Source organism: Rhinopithecus bieti, unplaced genomic scaffold, assembly GCF_001698545.2.
Source record: "Rhinopithecus bieti isolate Rb0 unplaced genomic scaffold, ASM169854v2 scaffold_47225, whole genome shotgun sequence".
In the NCBI taxonomy this organism is placed as follows: domain Eukaryota; kingdom Metazoa; phylum Chordata; class Mammalia; order Primates; family Cercopithecidae; genus Rhinopithecus; species Rhinopithecus bieti.
Window position 1 is genome coordinate 107,637 of NW_016819796.1, and position 12,845 is coordinate 120,481.

Sequence of the window (12,845 nt, forward strand, 5' to 3'; positions counted from 1 at the left end):
CCATAGCAACAGTGACTATAGTTAACAATACAGTACTGTACACTTAACATTTTGTTAAGAGGACAGATCTCATGTTATGTGTTCCTACTACAGTTAAAGGAAAAATATGTATAGTTAATTTTAAAAAGGCAGAGAGTGGATGTTAAGTGTTCTCACCAAAGAAACAATAACTGTGAGGTATTGTATTTAATTAACTAGACTTAGCTATTTCATAATGCACATATGCTTCAAAACATGTACACAGTTAATATGTATACTTTTTCATCATTTAAAAAGTATGGTTATATAGGGACTTAGCTTCTGAGCAAAGTGCATCAAATATGTAGAATTTTGGATATTACTAACAAATTATCTACTTTATGGAAGGATATACAATCGTGCTTGATTGAATAACGAGTCTCCTCAGTGTTTTAAGTTATAAGTTATCTAACTTACCTAATCGTATTAGCCTATTCCTTTCCTTTCCTATTCCTTTCCTTAGTAGCACTCGCCCCAGTTTGAATTGTTCAACATTTGTTTACTAGTTTAATGTCTATGGAGCTTCACTGGAGTATAAGCCTCCTGAGAGCAGGAACCCTGTGTCTGTGCTGTTTTCAGCATCAAAAAGACTTTTTGACACATAAGAGGAGCCTAATAAATATTTGTCCAGTGATTTGCAGATGATTGGATTCAGATATATTTCAAAGACCCAAAGTTTATAAATGCAAAACTGGATAGTTTATACCTTTGGGACACCATTTTGATTGTCATTGTAGAATGTGAATATTTTAAAGTTTAGTTGCTCAAGGCTTATGGAGCCAGGAGAAGACAGGATGAGATCAGTTCAAAGCAGATGCCTGGCCAGTGTCAGCGGTGTTCTAGCAGATCCACATCCTGGGATAATGTCTAGGGAGGAGGCTGAGCCTAGTCGAGGTGAATTCCTACTTCTGTTGCACTGCCAAAGTTAGAGCAAGGGAATTAATTTGTTTTGATGATTTAAGTTGTAAGTGCTTTTATGTCTATTTTTATTTACTTTACTATAAAAATGGTGGGTGGAGAAATAGTATTTTCATTTTTAACCACACAAATATTACCCTAACCTACCCAAGCAAAATTTCCCTTGAATCGTTGCAAGTATTTTATGAATTTTGAATGTCTACGTAGAATAACAATAGTCACCTGAAAGGATGTAATAAAATATTTCTAGTGTGAAATCCTGTTTATAAAGCAGATCAGGAGAGGGAACAATCCAAACAGATTTATGAGAGTCAGATTTCTAGAAGCTCACACAGAGATGGACTATTAGTGTGGCGCACACAGCCTGCAGGGTAAGACGACCTGAACCTTCACCTGTGTGATAATCCCCTGCTACGTGTTAGGCCAGGGATCTCTCAGACTTAACTTACTTGCCTGGGAACATTAGATGTGTTTGACCATCTCACTGCAAACCTGCCTATACTTACAGCTGTTGCACATTTTTTTTTTTTCTTTTAACGTGCGCACCTGTGCTCTGACTCAACCTAGAAAAGGAACACAAGTTGCACAGAAACCGTGGCAAGAAATAAGGTTTCTGACTGAGGAAAACCAGATTTCTTTCAACTCTACTCACCAACGGTTACAGAAGCACTATATATATATTTTTTCCCTGAGCTCAAATTTGTCATCTGCTAAGTGGTAATTCGTTATTACGTGTACTCCAGATGCTTTACATGCAGGGTCTCCTTAATCCTCACAATAACCCCATATAAAGGGTTTTTGATGGGTCGTCTTGGCTAGGGTTTTATTGATTCCGTGTCACCCAGAATTCCTTTTCTCATGTGTTCTGGTTAGGGTGGGCCCTGAGTAACATCCTCTTTCCCCTTGGAGCTGGAAGGCTGAGAGAAGCACAGCTATTTTGTAGTACACATATCTTCTCTCTGCTATTCAAAGACTAGTCTAGTTGCTACTGTGAAGGGATTTTGCAGTTATAATTAAAGTCCCTAATCAACTGACTTTATGCTAATCAAAAGGGAGATTATACTAGGTAGGCCTGAAAACAGTTGAAAGGACTTTAATGAAAGAGGGTGTAGGCCTTCTTCCTTGAGCTCAAGGATGCCCAACAATACTGCGCTCCTTCCCCCATATCTTCCTTCTTAACTGAAACTGTGGGTGGATGGCAAGCTTTAGCTCTTGCCCTTGGGGTTCAGCTGCTCATCACCTTCCTGACTGCCACTCAAGGACTTTGGACTTCCTTCGCTGCCACAATGGTGTGAACCAGTTCCTGTAATAAACCTCTTTATGCTGAACCCTGACTGCTACATCCCATCAGGTGGATAATATTTCCAACACTATTATGCATATAAGGAAGTTTGAAGAGTTTATTATGTTACCTTGTATTTTGCAGTTAACTTTAGAGTCTTGAGTTGAAGCTACACTGCCTAGGGATCACAGAGGTTACCAAACTTCCTGAAAAGATCTTAGACAATCAGATAGGAAAACAGACCAGGTCCCTGAAGGCAGGCAGGCATTGTATGTATCTTGCTTACCACTGCAGCCTCATTTATTGGGAGTCTGGCAGGTGGAGGTATTTGTTGTTGAATGAATGAATAATTGAAAAATGCAAAGTGCTAATCATATAGGTGTTGTTATTATAAATGACAGTATTTCAATTGGCTTGGGATCTTATAAAATCATACTTAGTTACAGCAGTTTTTGCAAGCTTGGTAGGAAAATCTCCTTTTCCTTTTTTCTTTAGCTCTGTAATTTGGATGGAAAACCAAAGATTCACGATCTTGTCTCAGCTTGACCACTTTGTTTTCTCGGCCAGTCAATTGAAGAATGCCGACTCAAGTTTCAAGCATATAAAATAGCAAGCCAACAGCACTCACTCTGTGTGTCACAAAAATGTCATTTAGGGAGATTAGATAATATCTGAATGCCTGGATTTTGAGTAGCTGTGGTGAGCAGGGCTTTGTATTTGACACTGAGAGAAATCAAAAGAGGCTGCAGTCTCTGCACCGTGGGGAATGGACAGTCAGGGGCACATGGGACAGCATACCTGGAAGGAGCAGAGAAGTAAGACAGAGCCAAGTGCATATTCTTTTTGTGTAAATGTGTACCTTTAATTGAGAAATCGGGTTTTGGGAAATTAAAATAGCGAATTTTCTGTTATGAATACAGGGATTTTGCTTTTAAAGTTGTGTCTGTATCTCCAGCAACTAGGACAATACCTTGCAGATAGTAAGTGTCCAATACATATTTGCTTTAAACGATCAAGTTTTAGATGAGTTTTCAGAAGAGGAATAGAACACAGTGTATCAGAAAGAAAGGCAGCAAGCAATCTGGCAAGGAGGGATGTACAAAAGAGCACTAAAGCCTCAGCTCTCCTTGAACTCAGGTGCTAACATTTCTCTCTTGTACAAAACTGGATTTACCAGGCTGTGTTCAAAGTCATATTCTGATTCTGAAATATATTATTTCCTAAAGAAAGAATTCTAGCCTTGGGCTGTGACATTCAAGCTATTTTACCAAAGAGGTTTCCCTAAAGTGTAACATGAATTTCTCTTATAGCTCTAAAGAACAGATACAATGGCGGGGGCTTACTTTAGGGATTCTTTTAGAAATACCTTTTTTCCAGCTTGATTGTTTCTCACAAGGCCATAATTACCTGAGAAGCTTTCAAGCCCTTCCAAGGGACTTTAAGATCATTGGGGATTTGAAAGCAGCGCTAATGATAGAGGCAGGAATGAGGCACTAGGGTGCTCTGGGTAGAGAATTTCTGTGGAAAGTTGTTTCATTGCTTTCTTCCATATTAAATTTTCCTCTGTGGTCTCCAGGTGCAGGTCTAGGCCCTTATTTCTGCATGAGAGCGGGCGAGAGCCCAGTGCACGACAGAGTGATGCTTGCTGGGGCAGAGCACGTTGGGATTTTTATTTCATTTTGTTTTGACAGCCAGATCCATCTTACAACCTTCCTGTTCTTTGTTTCCATTCGCAGTCTTAGGGCATTAATTAAAGACTCCCTCTCACCTGATTCACAGAGAATCTATCTGAAAGTTCAGGGCTGTCAACAGAAATGTGCCATCACGCAGCACCAGCACAGTCCTAGGAATAATACCAATAAACACATTAAACAAAAGAGGAGTTAAGAGGCAATAAGACACATTTTCTAGGTATGTGCCATTTCACTGCAAATCCACTTTAATATCTTTCAGGTTACACTTGACTTGTGCATATAAAGCATGTGGAAACAAGAACTGAAAACTAATAATTCAGAGAGCAAGAATGAAATGTGACAAGGTTTTCATAATTGAAAATGAAAATGAAATCAATTGCTTGCTCTGTTGGGTTAAGAGAATAAATTGGATTACCAAAACTTTAATTTAGCCAAGAAGACACAGCTTTTGCTGAAAAAAGAAATGACTTTGTTTATCAATTATCTATGAAGTATCAAAGAGTAGGACTCAGGGAAAGAGGAATGCACTTAGAGTCCTGGCTTCCAGGCTGAAAGGAAGCGTGGAATCGTTTCAAGCAAGCTATTTAACCTTTCTATGACTCAAATGATCCATCCTTTAAAATGGCAAACCTGTTATCACCATCAAAAGCATTTACTAAGTGCCTCACTTTGCATGGTGCTGGGATGTGGGAAACTTTCAGATTATACCAAAAGACATAAAAGCTTGACTGAAGTCAGTATATTAAAAAGAATGTCATGCATTAATAAAAAATATTGTTTTATTTTTGGCCAGGAATCAAAGTTATTTTCCATATTGAAATTAGAGTTTTATGTGAGATTTAAATACTGACAGCTATATATACATATGTATGTGTATCTATCATCTATTTATCTGTCTATGTCAATTTTCACTGACTGTTAATTATATGATAAAAATGTCAAGGTACTAGAGGGAAAATAATCTGAACTTCACCCAGTGTCTTCTGCCTGCCAACAGCTATGGGCACTTCAGGTTTGTTGCTTTACTCTATCTCCAAAATGACTTTATGAAAACAGGCTTTATTAGCTGTTCTATGTAGTTGGGGATCTAAAGTGCAGAGAGAGTATGGAGCACAGTCCAGCTCCACACAGTAGAGGGCAGCTTCCAACCGGATGTGACTGATTCTTATGTAAGAAGCGGGACTGGATTCAGGAGGCCAGGTTCTGACACTGGACCAAATGGAGGACTAGCTAAAACAGGCCCCTAGTGGAAGCAGCTTTCTATTAAGACACACCCACCAGCATGCCATCTCAGTTTATCATTGCCATGGTAACACCCAGAAGCTACCACCTCTTTCCATGGCAATGACCCAACCAACTGGGAGATAACACTGTGATCCTGGAAATTTCTGTATAAACTGCTTCTTAATTTGCATATAAATAAAAGTTGGTGGAAATAAGAGTTCAGCATTGCCTCTGAGCTGCCACTCTGGGCTCACTGCCTATGGGGTAGCCCTGCTGCAAAGAGCGTAAGTACCTCTGCTGCTGCTGTACACTGCTGCTTCACTAAAAGTTACTGTTTAATAAAAGTTGCTGTTGAACACCACTGCTGGTGCTTGAGTTCTTTTCGGGGCAAAGCGAAGAACCCTCCTGGGCTAAACCTCAGTTCTGGGGCTCGCCTGTCCTGCATGAACTCCACAGCCTGAGCTCCTTTTACTTCCCCCAACTTCTATTCTCTGCAAAAGATGAGGCTCCCCAACGTCATCAACAGCCAGCAAGCAGAAGATCGGTCACGAAGGCCATTGCGGTGAGTGGAGCTTGCAGAGCTCACTTTCCAGCAGGCTGACCTGCAGGAGGACTGCCAGGCCACCCAGATGGTGTCAGAACTGTACCCTCAGTTTGGCCATCTTGTTATTTGTCCTGAGCGAGGATAGACATGGCAAGCCTGTACCTTCCACGGTGAGCCAAGGAGGGAAATTTAGGTCATCATCTGACAGAAATATCCTTTTGCAAAGAAAGTGGTTTTAGTGGAAATGGGACTAAGTTTTCCAGGTTGCCTGTCAGGACTGATGAAATTACCTTCATGAAAACATGTCCTTTGGGCTTATGTCATGTGCTCACAGAGACTTGTTTGTTGCCATGGTTTTGAGCTGTCCACATGAGGCTGGAGCAATCACTTTCTAGGTATATGAGTAAGGTGGCTCTGAGATTGAGAACAGTGACGGGTGAGCTAGGAGAAGCGTTGTCAGAACTATGCTTCCTGCACCCCTGCTCTTCTCCCCTGTTCCCTTCCCAAGTCACGCTTCACCTGAACAAAGCAGGTGTAACCTCAGATGGAGAGAACATTACTACATATAGAAAACCTAATTTCAGTAAACTATGATTTAAACCCTGGTTCTACCACCACCCCACCCCCTCGCCCCGTGAAGTGACTTTGAGAAAGTTACTTACGATTCTGAATATCAATTTACTCAAGTATATTCTCCAAAGTGGGAATAACCTTCATGAATCACTGGAAGATGTGAATAAAACATCATGTGGTTAAGTACTTTGCATGATGCTATCATGATAAATCCTCTGTTAACATTAATTTCCCTTCCCTTTTTAGTTTCATCTAAGTCTTTTTATTCCCAAAGAATGGGGTAATTAGGACATGCTATCTTTGATGCAAACAGCTTAGAGCCATGTGTAAACTGAACAATTAAGGTGAGCAGAGACCAGGTAAGCAGACACAATTAGGAAACGGTAAGTTTCAGCCATCAGTCAACTGAGGAAGGAAGGGAAGTGAGAGGTTTCCAGCATGTATGAGAATGTTCACGGTCTGTATTCCAAAGATCAAATCAGACGTGAACTGATTGGAGTGCGGTTACACAACGCATGGGACACCACTGGGGATCGTTCCCAAGACAAGGTCAAAAGAGAGGTAGGGCAGAAGCAAGATCCCAGCAAGGCAGAAAACGAATTCGGGAATTATAAAAGAATGGTGATGGTGAGGAGAGGAGCAGAGAGTTCATGCTCCCTCCATGATATCCAAGGATGGAATTCCAGGAACTTGAATGGGAAAATCTTTATTTTCACTAATCTCTAATTGTAATTTTGCATTTCTTTTAATAATGAAACTTAGATAACAATCTCTATAGTATTAGTAGTAACTCCAACTTGCTCAGAAATCACATATATTACCTTAAGATTATTGTTGGTATTATATAGCATTGTTACACTTACGATTCTAAAATTATGATAGTTACTAGATCCGACTCTAGATTTGCCCACTGGAGCATCAATGAATAAGCACATATCATTGTTAATATTATTTTGATAACTACCCAGTATAACTGGATTCTTTGGTAAACCTAAATATCTTATTTACACACATTATTCCAAGAAAGGATCAATAGGCTTCACCAGATCTCAAAGAGTCCACAGCAAAACCTGCTTAAGAACACTTGAGAGGGATATAAAATAAGGGTAACTTTCAAAATGACAGATTAGACCTGTTATAGTTGATGAGGATGAAGCCTTGAGAGGGAAAGTGAAAACATAAACTTCCAGGTTAGGGGAGTAGACATTTTAAAGGAGGACTAAGAAAGACATATCATTTACAAGTTGGCATTGAACAAAAAGAGATAACTCTTCCTATGAGACTGAAAAGATAAGACTGATTATGGAGATAGACTCATTTTTAAGGGGCAGGTGTTAGAGTTTGAAGGAGTACCTGCTTGATGATTTCAGATTTATTGATGGGGTAGAAGGCAGGTTTTCAATAAAGACTGAGGTGTGGATTAGGGTGAAGGCTTAAGAATAGTTAAAATTTGGAGTAGTCATTGAGAAGTCGGGGAGAAGGTGCTGACTCAGAACGCAAACTAGGCTTCCTGATTGCAGTCCTGTGATTGTCTCTGACTAGGAGCAGCTGCTACAAGTCACATGGAATGATTCCCAGCTCAGCTAGACCCTTTCCTCACATGCTAGGTGCCATCTTCAATCAGTGTCCTAGTTCACATGTTACCTGCTCTCAAGTCCCAGCTCTCTGGCCCCAGCTCTCTCAGTAGTGGGAGTGGCTCCCTCTCCAGTGCTCCTGCTGGGGCATCTGGAAATCATTGCTGCAGAAGTCTTGCCCATCCAGAGATGGCACTGCTTTATGGCACAGACTCTTCTTTATTGGCTGCTATCTTCCCAAAGCAGCATGAAGAATGCATCACTTTCTACTTGGCTGTAGAAATCCACATACATGGAATTGAAATCTCGCTACCCTCATTGGTTAAGTTGTTGGGGCTTTGCAGGGGAAAATACCAATGACATAATGAACAGGGCTGTACTGAAATTATCCCCCTCCCCCATCCTTCTGTGATTTCCAAATCCTTCTCCCTAGTGATCACATGGAGCCACAACTGTCCCCACTTGGTAGTGTCCTGTGCAGGGAGGAGTGGCGTGGGTGAAGAGAACTCAGGGTTGTCCTTTGCCAATCCTAAGGCTCTAGGGCAAATTGAAAATTTGGCCCAAACAGGAATTCAGGACTATGCTTGATGCTAGTTATTGGACCTTATCATCTCTGCAGAGTATCCAACTTTTGAGAAGGAATCTGTGTTTGATTCATTGCTCTCTTTGCTGCAGTGTCCTTCCTTTATCAGGCTCTCAATTAATATGTGTTTAATGGATAGATATGGGGCAATACAGCATAGATTATATGACATGAATTAGTGTGTGTTCATATCCAACACATAAAAAATGGAAATTAAAACATCACCCAATTAATGTGATCCATGCAGAAATTGAAACTGAAAATCAGACTTGAATACAGATTTTTTTCATGTCATTCAGTTTGCCTGTATTGACAAAAAATTGTTAAATCTATGAACTCTTGGTCATTTTGTATAAAATGAGTTATTCTTTCCATAAAAAACTACAAATCAAAACTGTGTGCCCTAATTAGGTTTAGAGAAAAAAAGGAAAAGCAGAGAAACATGCCATATGTGGGTTTTACCATTAAAATGTGTACTAGTACACTAACAAAAGAAAAATATTTTAGCATGGGTATATACAGATATAGTTTTTAAGCCTAAAGATGAAAATAATATGAGATTGATTTCTAACATCAGAGGATGTTGACTTTTAGATAATCTATTGGATCCTATGGAGGGGTGCTGAGAGCATGTCGTATATCATTTTTTCACAAATGCAACAGTTCACTGGCTCTTTCCCACATGGAGCCGCCATTCATGAGGCATGGAAGTCCTGTGCAATTTCTGCAGTTTTGTAATTCCAGAGTGAATCACTGACTAGCCTCAAAGGTTAGTTTTTTGGCTTGTAGTTTGTTCCTCTTTTTTTTTCCACCCTGTACCTACTTCTTAGGCATAAAACCAGGTGGGATAAGTTCCCAGGGTGCTGAATTTCCTTTGCATTGCATAAACCTGTCCCTCCTCATGCCCTGCCATGGTGAATCAATGCAAAATTTTGGTTTCTACATTACTTCTCACTTCTGAAACTGAATCCAATGCATCACAAAAGACCACAAAGTGATAAAACTCCACAATTTAGGGCAGGCTAGAGGTAGTTTTTCCTTATCAGAGTTCAGTTTAAAAGTTTACAGTGAGCTATTCAGGGACAGATTCCAGGGAGGTGAGATGAGCTGTCACCATTACCGGCTCACTGATGACCTGTGAACTGGAAATGAGCACAGAGTAAAGTCCTTGTCAAATTCCTGTCTTCTTTCCTTGGCTGTTCTCACGTACTGTTCTCAGAGGTAATTTAAGAAACTCCAAATGTGTAAGCCTGACTGTATGGCATAAACACTGAAGCGCCTGCCCCCTTCCTCTCAGGAAGCAATGCAAGCATTCAAAGTTCTCCTCTTCACCACGACTGCCGCTGGCATGCCCTCAGTCAGCTCCTACTGTAGGGTGGACCCATGCAGCTGCTCCCGACAGAAAGTAAAGGACCTGTAGGAAACAGATTTCCTTCCTGAAACACATGCAGGGACATTTTAACACAACATAACAGAAATAAAGAGGAAAGAGAAGGCCCCTTCCCCATTCCTCATCAGTTGCACCTGATTTTCAATGAATTCATTCTTTACCTATGAGCTCTGAGTTTGCTCTGTAGAAGCACTGTCCACCAGCACTTTATGCCACGTTAAGAACGCCCTCCAGCTTCACTCTCCAGTCCAGTAGGCACTAGCCATGTGCAGCATTGGGCATTTGAAACCTGACTACCATGACTGAGGAAATGGATTTTGAATTTAATTTCACTTGATTTCATTTAAATTTAAATAGCTGTATGTGTGGACAGTGCAATTCTAGAGTTTAGGTTTCATTTAAGTCCATGGTGGTTTTAAAATCATACAAGCTGCAGGTGGACTATGTTGAAAACACTAACATGATATTATGTTAATTTTTGTCCAAACATGAATGTCTTTTATTTACAAGACTACACTGGTTGCCCATTGAAGGTGGTGGAATAAATGTTGGTTTTGTCTTCCCTTCTCTTCCCCCATTCATTTTTCCCCCTTCTCCTCCAAAACACTGCAAACATAATATAGAATTAGTGATGAGGATAGATTTACAGTAGCAGAGATCATGGGAGGCAGGGCAGTAGTTACTAGATGCTGAATTTCAAATTTTCTGAATTCTGAAAACATATTGATGGAAAAAGAGAGTTAAAGAAGCTATGGCCCAGAGTGGGATAGTAGAGGAAGTCAAAGATCATTTTCTTGTAAATCACTTGATAAAAAAAAAAAAAGACATGGCATCCAACAGTTATCAAAGATGAGAGTGAGATGGGTGGAAAATGAGTTAATTCAAACGGCATCAAATGAATGTTTCCCTGAGTAGAAACCTCACCAATTTCCTTACCACAGAACAAAGAGGTAGGCAATTCAGAGTTGATCTTTGGACAAAACCCAGAGCGTGTTTATGCAAACCCTCTCTTTTAGTTGGACAAGTTTCCTGAGAATGAGGATTGCTGGTGGAAGGTGGAGAGTTCAGAATGGAAGCTTCATTGAACCAGCTCTGGAAGGCTCCAGAGAGGCCTGTGTGCACCCACACAAACAGCGCCCCCAGACTGCCTTTCATTCAAGGAGAAGCCCAGCAAGAAAACACACAAAGATTTGTAATACAGGAAATGGAAATGGATGGTTCCCAACGTGCTGAGGACTGTCAGCATGTGAAAGAAAGGAACACAAAAAGCACAAAAAATTCAGGAGGAAGCCAAGAAAATTTGGAGATGAGTCGACATTTTGAAAAATATTATTGCTATCATTATTTTATAAAGCCTTTAATTATTAACCTCAGAGAAACCAAAGAAATGTCAAATATAAAGAATAAATGCAGGCTGCTATGAAATATGAACAATCAAGGACAAAGAACATGTCTTGAAAATTAAAAACGTGCTCGCCGAAATAAAAACAAATGTTAATAAATGAAAGATGAGTGATTGTAGTGAGTAGAAACTCCAGAAAATACAAAGCAATGCATAATATCAGGGAAAGACCAAAAGTATGAAGGAACAACATGAAAAGGCCAATGTCCAATACATAGGAGTTCCAGAAAGAAAGAAGAGAAAAAATGGTGAGGGGAAAAATAACAAAAAATCTTTCATGGAGGTCCAGTTTAACCCACATCTTTAAATTAGTGTTACAAAGCAATACTGGAAGAACGAATGAAGCATAAAATACCATGAGAATGCCATCGTCCAAATAGGGTGAAAAGTAAAATCTGGGATGCATTTAATACTTGATGAATCCCTGACTTCTAAGCTGGAACACTCACTTTTGAATTATTGATGTGTCATGACCTTTGACTTGGGAAGGGTATATGTTGATGTCTGTCTAGCATGGCTCCACAGGAACCAATATTTACTAGAAAGTGTAAATATAGATTACCGATTTTTAAGTTTAGTGTTTAATCTACAGACAGAGCTCACATACTATGATTTCAAAACATATAAATATTATTAATCGTAATAATGTAAAAGTTGATGGTTAACTGAAGATGGGAGTGGGGAGTTGGGAAGACGGAGGTAAAAACTGTCAATAATATCCTACTTATAGGCTAAACTCTCAAGCAATAGTGTTCACCGTTGGTGGAACAGCAAATAGAGTGTAAGCATATTATTTGATTTTATAAATGGAGTTACCAGAGATATAATATTGTAACATAGCTTTAAACAGCTGGAGAGAGAAAAAAATGATTGTGAAAGGTGATCAGTGAGCTAAATTCACAGCTTCTATGCTCTGGTGTCAGTAGGTAATGCCTAAGTAGAAACAGTGGTCTACTATTTACGTTTATGAAAATGCCAACAAAAAATATGAAAACCATTAAGAGTCATTTTGAGTCTCAGAAGTGAAGCAGAGCAAGAAAGGGTAAAACGCAGTGGGTTAAGAAAGCATTGCTCAAATTTGCCTGTATAACAAACCTACACATGTACTCCTGAACTTAATATAGAAGTTAAAGAAAAGGAACGTGTTGCTGTTCATTACAGGCTCTTCTACTGGTTTTTCTTTAACCATTTATGCATATTACTTTGATTAAAATAAGAAAACAACCTGGACACATTCAACTTTTACAGAACATTTGAAACCACTGAATAAATTTTAACTATCTGAGAAAATAGTGGGGCTGAACTAAAAAAATCTGCAGAGGTCTTAGAGAATTTAGTCAATTAAAATGACCTTGATACTTGAGTATTATAAAAGATGTGTCAATAAATGAAATTATAAATGAGCAAGAAGTTTACATAAAGATAAGCAATAAAGCTTTTAATTCATGTCCTATAGGCCAGATTAATGGTTTAATTTCTGTTCACATCATTAAATTTAAAGAGTTTTACTATAAATATTTCAAGTCCTAAAAAACTCAGAGATACTGCCTTTTCAGTGAGCATGTAGGCCCATGTTTTAAAATTTTTGTAATCTAAAAAGGACTTCTCAGTTCATCACAAAGTTTTTTTTAAGAGGTGAAGGT